Source organism: Ixodes scapularis, unplaced genomic scaffold, assembly GCF_016920785.2.
Source record: "Ixodes scapularis isolate PalLabHiFi unplaced genomic scaffold, ASM1692078v2 PGA_scaffold5__190_contigs__length_132052651, whole genome shotgun sequence".
Lineage (NCBI taxonomy): Eukaryota > Metazoa > Arthropoda > Arachnida > Ixodida > Ixodidae > Ixodes > Ixodes scapularis.
The window spans coordinates 128,971,340-128,979,116 of NW_024609880.1; positions in this window are offsets into that span (position 1 = coordinate 128,971,340).

Genomic DNA, 7,777 nt, shown 5'->3' on the forward strand with positions numbered 1-7,777 from the left:
TATATATAGTTGTTCCTTAATTCTGCTAAGGTTTGAGGCCGTCAAACTGTGCATGCGAGGCCCGCTACGCCAGAATTAAAAACGAAACTTCTGAAAACTGTTCTAATCTACCACTATTGCTTAGAAGTTCAGGGTTGTGTTTGCTAAATTTTGCATTGTTTATGCCTGTCTGGTTTTCACCAGACAAAAAATTGACGTGGAATATTCTCTCGACCGTTATTGGTAACTCTTTTCAAAACACCACCGGGTAACATATTGGGCCACCATATTTTGGGCATCGCTTTTATTGCGAGACTTGTGACTAGAACCCATTTCATATTCAGTATTGACGCAGCATTCGTGTCTAATACATTTAGACTCGCATCCGCGACAAACAATGACGTAGCTCTCTTGCTCCCTAGACACTTGGCCAAAATAAGGCGGCCTCGAAGTCTAGCGGCACCATAGGTTGCACTTTTAAAAAGGCTGCATTCAAGTTTCTATTATTTTCTAAATCTACCAAGGAAATCCAATGCAAACATTTCTTTAGGAAAGTTAAACGATTCAAAAGTTGCGAGCGAGTGTGAATAAATAAAGCTGAGAGGAATGGTTTCTTTGGTGCAGCTTGCGAGCGCTATGCTCGCGGTCAGCTTTCAGTGGCATTTTCGACAGGAGGGCGCATGCACAGATGTAATCGGCGTTCAAGCACGCGCACCCGTACATCTGACTGCATAGCCATAGGACGTCCACAAAACGCGACGACTTTACCGACGCCGTGCTGGTTGCAAAGTGATACTCGTTCACTTCGTTTGATTATGCTGTTTTGTGTTAGAACTCAAATCGAATGGTTTACTTTTTACGCGCGGGGCGTACGCTTTACTTCTTGATTCGACCTCTTTCAAGCTGAGGTCACGGTCAAAAACAGCGACGCGTATTGAGTAAGTGCAGCCATCTTGAGATCTAAGCGATCACGCTAAGGACGCTGAGGGCAGTCCGCTCTACAACTTGTGAAGCGGAGCGCACGCTCACTCCGCTAACTATACGCTCCAACTCAGAGCGGGCCACGCATGCGCGGTGGGGACGATGCTTCTCGCAGAGCGTAAAGTAGAGCAAAGAGGGCTCGTAAAAGAGGCTTACTAATACTTATATATTACGAACGCGCTCGTCGTGACTTGTCCTGACACTGCCCACGTACTCCTTTGGCGTATAGAAAAAAGCAACTTTTCACCAGACAGAGCAGCTGCGCTAGAAACAATGGAAACGCGAAATTTACACAAACCATGCAGGGTCTCACCTGTGAGCACAGCTCTAGTTTCGCCAGGGTCAACCACCTATGTTTGTTGATGTCAGCGAGCAGGTGGCCGAACCTCTCGTTGATGTGACCCACGATGAGGTTCACAGAACTGAAGAACACCGACAAGTTCCGTCGAAACGCTCATCCAAGTACGAACAGACAGTTGGGATAGGCCAGTTGAGTAAGAACCATGCAAAGCGTCTCGCCAAATTGGCAACAAACTGCGCCGATCTGTCGGGCGCTGGTATTTGGAGGCCCACATGCAGAACAGCCAGGTCCTTCTTTAAGCAGGATAGCTTCCTAAAGGGTTTCTTTTCTACGTTGGAAATATCCAGCAAACCGCGTTCGGAAAGGAAGCTATGGCGCTTGATGGCACGAGGGATACGAATAATAGATTCGATGTTTCGCCAGCTTAATCTCGTTAGTAGAAGTCTCCTTCCTTGAGAACAGCGGGGATTCATCGTGCAGATGCCTTGCTAGCCTTGAGCAACACTGTACTCGTACTACGCAAAAGGATGTACTCGCAATGAGCAAACTTCGTCCTTTTCTCTTATTTTTCCACTTCGAATAAGTAAATCTGCGTCAGTTTTAATTCGAGTGGAGCAGAAGCTACAAGAGCGAGTGCCGGCCTTTCAGCGTCCTTGATAAGCACGCGCGCTCGTGCAGTGCAAGTACCGTTTAGAGCAACATGCTCATGCTTATACCTTCGGCTTCACTCGCACACAAGGTGGAACGATTATATTTTTATTTTATAGCTTAATATTTCTTCAGGTGTGTGCCTACTCTTTTGTGTTCATTATTGTCGCCTTCGTTTTTACTACCTCTACAATCACGCTCCCTTTTACTCTCTTGGTGTTAACGCTTAGGTTTTTTTTGTCTCACTAGTACTATAAACGTCCACTTGTGGGGCAACGCAAGCAAATTTTTCGAACCCGCTCAAAACGCTCTTACGCTGAAGAAAAACGCTCTACTAAAACGCGTTTTTGGACCTCCGCTTTCCGTTCCGGCGAAGCGGGCCGCGCATGCGCAGTTTGGCACCCTCAGAGCGGAGCGGAAGATGAAAACGGTCTACTAAAACTCTCTATTAACTCTCAACGTCTCAAATGGTACGTGGCTTGAGGGTCTAAACATTGCGTTCTAGCCCTCGTATGGGACAGAGCTTGTTCCAAAGCTTGCAGGAGCGTCAAAAACAAGAAGAGGGCTGTTCACCTTCATATCGCTCACGGGTGTACATTTCCGCTGCCCAAGAGCAATTACTTTTTTTTTTTTTGCGAACCGACCTTCTGGCGAATTCTGCCCCCGCAAAAACTGCTTCGTCATGCGCGTGTAGGGTTTTGCTATACTTTTACAAGACGCTGCTCAGTATCTTTGCGCAAGCGCGCAGTCATCGGGGTCTTATCGGAACTTCCGATGGATCGTGGCACGAGGTCGCTTCCACCGGGCTTTACGACGGGGCCCCAGATAGCGTGGCGCGCAAGAGTGATTTCGTGGCAGTATTATTTCCGGCGTTTATCCTTTTGGCACTCGTCGCATCGTTCCCGGAACGTCGGTTGTTCTCGCTCCCCGATGTGTGCAAATGGCGTCGCCAGGGATTCAATGGGCAACTCGGTCGGCCGCCGCTCAATGAGAACGTTTTCAGCGAAACTCGGATAGGAATGGGTTTTCTCTCGGCTATTGACTAAAGCTAATTCCTGCGTTATCTCTCGAAAGCCGAAGTCACTACTGCTTACAAATCGTACAAAAAAAAAAAAAAAAAAAAAAAACTTTTAGACGGCGGAGACGGATTTAATCGACAGCCACCTTCTTTTCCACTTGGCTTCTGTCTTGGCATTTCGGGCGCATGGAGGAAAGGTGGATCGGCTTCGCCTTCTCAACCGAGATGGTCATTGACACCGTAAGTGTGAAGTCATGGGTCCAAACAAACCGTTGCTAGGGTCGTTGTTATGGACAAATACATGTGGCTAGGTTTCGCTACCAAAACCCGATCGTTCAAAAATCAGGAGTCGGGTTTATATACTTCTAGAAATCACAGATATAGAAAGCTTGAATGTCATATATATTTCGACAGAAGTGTGCCAGTAATCGCTTGTTTCTGAAATATTTACGACTGCAACTTCCGGTCCTCAAGATGCCTGCAGCAGACGACGAATGCGAGAAGTATGCCGTCTGCCACACGCCGGCAGGCCAAGCCGGCGCCGTTGTTTGAATCGTGTGAATAAGGACGATATTCTGATATTGCATTTGTTCTAAATATAATGATTGTTAGTAACTTAAAAGAATTCATAGTGGGTGCGATGCAAAATATAGATTATCGAAAGTCCGATCGTCGATCGAGATGATCGTCTGCTAAAATATCGCATTGGACCCGTGAGAAAAGCACTTCAGTCGATCGGCCGAGATCCCAAATTTTGTTTATGGACTCGCGCTATGTGAGGGTGCATCGCACCTGGTTGTAACCGTCGCTGCAATGGTTACTGAAAAATCGCGATAGACATTAAATTCTCGAATAACCTCACAACCTCAATAATAATAACAATAATAAGCGAATTACCTTGACGGCGTACGATTTGTTTCTCATACTGGCCTGCACTACGCCGGTAACGCACTTCAGGTCGTCGTCCTAAATGATCTGCATGACGTGGTTTGATTTTACGGCATTTTCACCCCTCTGAACTAAGCTGGGTTCTTCACAGAAAAAAAACGCACATTGCGGAGGCCTCTACGGCTACGGAAATGCACTTGTTTTTGTCGCTTGTTTACCGACGCAATTCAATGAAGACGCCCGCTGCAACAGAGATCAGCAAATATATCGTGTCGTCTGCTACCAAGGCAAAGCGGAGTGTAATACTTCAGAAATGGCTTTCATTGTTGCAATACGACACTGAGAAGACAAGAACATCTTCATAATTAGATATCAAGAAGTTAGGTTGCTTACAAAAAAATATTTACTTACTTGTAAGCAAAAACCTAGCCTCATGCGGAGTCCCCATGCATTTGTCCACAGCAACGTTACTAGAACACTCATTTGGGAAACTTGCCGTCGAAACTTGGGCCGCTGGCGTCCACCGAGACCGAGCTAAATACGACAACAGCGCCACTCTTTATCATTTGTCTGTACTGTGGTCACCTTGAGCTTTTAGAAAGCATGTTTTTGCGTAAAAACAAACGGAAAAGACTCTTTTTGTATGAAATGTATTAGAGTTTCGTACCAAATGATGGGCGCGTGATGTTTTTAAAATCTTTAGGTTGCAGGGTTTTGTGATACAATTAATATTGTCTTTATACAACATGCCTCAGCGATGCTCTCAGGTAGCGCGTCCCGACCTAGGTGCATTTTAACTTCGGTAGCAAGTCGCGGCGCGTCCGCTGGGGAGACGGGGGTGGCACCTCCGTAAACTCTTCCGCTGCATCTGTTTCGGCTCCAAAATAGCCGATTAAAGCCAAAATAGTAGTAACGTACAGTTCCTCGAGTGACCGCTGCGGGAGAAATGGCGGCGTTGTGTTCGTCATTAGCTCGGTTCTCGAGGACAGATCGGGGCCACTTTTTCAGATAAGTCGCTATGGTAGTTTCCCAACTGACTGTTTTGGTAACATTGGTCTACAGCAACGCCCCTAGCAACGGTTTGTTTGGACCCAGACGCCGTGTTGTGACGTCATCACTTACGGGGTCAATTCCGAATGACCCGTGACGTCACGGACTTGACCGCCCAGAATTTCAAATAAATCTCCCGCCGTCAATATTGCTCTAAAATATTTTATTTTTGCATAAAATTTATTTTTCTACACGCGTGGCCCAACCAGATTGCTTAATTTTTTTTTTTTTCGTTTCATGTTTTTGTTTTGTTTTTTGTTTTTTATACGGGTTTTAGATACTCGATTTTAAAATATGCGCAATTAAACATTGAATGTCGGGGCCAGTTACACTCAACTTTCTTTGCACGTGGTGGCGTCATTTTCACGGGTATTTTGGTGCCTTCCGCCCACAACACTCGTTCCGAACTTCGATGAAACAGCAGGCGTCGTTACGTGGTTTTACAGAATATGAGGATAGGGGTCAGGCGTTTCCGCGGGACACAAGCGCCAAAGACTCCTACACCCAAACAAGAAGTGGACCAAAAGCCTCGGAAAACGCTGACGTCTTCAGTGGGACTGCAGGCACGCCAATCAACGGTCAATGCGCACGAGCTCGCGCCGTCATTGGTCGAGACCGAGGGTCAACAGAAGCACGTGGGCCCATTGGGGGGAGGGCAAATAAACACACGAGATGCGCAAGGAGCAGACGAACTCGGCGGGCTACTGCGGGTCATCGTGGGGGGGAGGCGAGGGGGGTTATTAAAGGCCGCGCATCCTTTCACGACCCAGGGACTCCGCACTTGTCTCGATCAGGCTCAGACTGGTATGTCCCCGAAGACGTGTGCGGACACTACGTAGAACTGTCCCCGCTGCATTACCAAACGGCGCCGGCTGGTTTACGCCTTAGCGCTGCGCTGCAGAATCTGAACATCAGTCGACGTCCTCTTCAAAGCGTCTGCTGAAGCATCCTGCACGACGTCTTTTCTGCTTACCATTTTCGACTACCCCCTCCTTTATTCTTGATTCCTCCACTCTTTGATCCCCTGCCCCTCGTAACGAGAATAGGCCCAAAATGGCCTTTGCGCATGCGTACACCCTCTCCCCTGACCATTGCTTCCTGCTGTCGCCATTTGCGAAGGGCACCGTCCACCGCGATCAACATTCTTAGCGCCCATTTCGTCGCGTACATGATCATTTCAACGATTTTTTTTTAATGTTTTCATAAAAAGCATTGCAAACCGATACAGCGGCACGATTCCAACGTGTTCTGCCTGGTGGAGGCACGTTGGGCTGCCCTTCATTTGTAGTTCCCAGACAGACCTCCTGACGGATCTCGTTAATCGAAAAAGGTTCACTATCTCTAACGGACAGACCATTCGCTTCCCCTTCTTCTCTGTAACAACAACAACAACAAAAAAAAAAATATGAATACCAATACAATTCCGAGCTTGGCTAGGGTCATCGTATAGATAACGGCGACACTTGAGGCTGTTCGGGAGCTTCCAAGGGGTACTTTCTCAAGTTCCTCTACCAACTTTTTATTTCTGCGTCGGTAGTCGCGTGACGAACCCTAAACACTGCAGGTTAGCAGTCGCTTACTGCACCGGCCAAATGTTCTGATTTGCAGATCACAAGTCGACACACTTCAGAGACTTTCCGCTTTCGCAAAGCATCAATCCATACAACCCGTTTTAAATCATTCATACAATCCGATCGAGTTACGGAGGCCCGAGTGACGAGTGCAGTGTCTGTATATGTAACGTCACCTGCGCTACAGGCATGGACCATAGCGCGTCTTCCGCGGGACCCCCTGTCCGGAGGCAATACGGGCACCCATCTGCAGTCCTTGGAACGGGCCCCTTCTTTGTTCCCTTTGTATTTAGTGCCTCCGCGCGGGCCCTCTCAGGCGGAGACCCTCCGAGGCCTTGATTCCCAGTCGGGGTTCTCCGCCAAAATAAATTACGCGTCGTCAAACGCCCATTCTCCGCGCAAATGTAGCGCTAGCAGTCCGGATGCCAAGATTTCACAACTAACCGTCATCTCAGTCAAAAGGTATGTGATATTCTGACATTTTCAATTGGAAAAAGTTGCCCGTTTTTGTCCTTTGGTAACTGGCGCCATTCACCATCATGTATAATTTTTAGAACGTTTGAATAAGATATTGTAGCTCTGCAACTTTGGCATCTAGATCGGAACACTGACGATATATGTAGGTGGAGAATAAGCGTTCAGCGATAAATAGTTTAATTTTACGATGGGGGAAAAAAAAAATCGTGTAGATTTTTTGAGGGGACATTTTAGTTTCAACAATGCCCGTCACGAGTACACATTCGAGGGAAAGATAATACGTCTGGCACGTCCTTCCAAATATTTGCCTTGTTTGTTTGTCTCAGACGCAACTTCAACTAACTTAACAAACAATGCACACTCCAATTGCAAATCATTCGCGCGCCAACATGCCCACAAAAAAAAAAAAAAAAAAGGCGGTGGCAAGGTCGCGGGTCGACGTGACCCGGGGTCGAGCAAACAAGTCTGAGTGCTTTCGAGATTGGGTCTCTTTCCATCATCATCGAGTGTGTCACGTCGGCCAATTGTCTCTTGTGGGCGCTGGGGGGCTATCGCTGCTTGTCTCTCACCACTTCAATGCGGGGGGGGGGGGGGGGGGGGGGGGGTGGCGCGTGGCAGGCTCGGGTGACGACATGCAAGCCCTGAAACGTGAGGTTAAAAACGGAAACAAGAAATCAAACAAAAAGGCGACAGCTCACATTAATATTTTGATTTCAGCAACACTCGAGCATTGTATCGGTTTTATCCAGTTCGAGTGCACGTCAAGGACATACAAGTTCAGTACCTGATAGATGGGCGGCTTCACCGCGTAAAATCATTTGATATAACTTCTTTCTTTTTCCTTTGCACGTGTCTCTCCTTTTG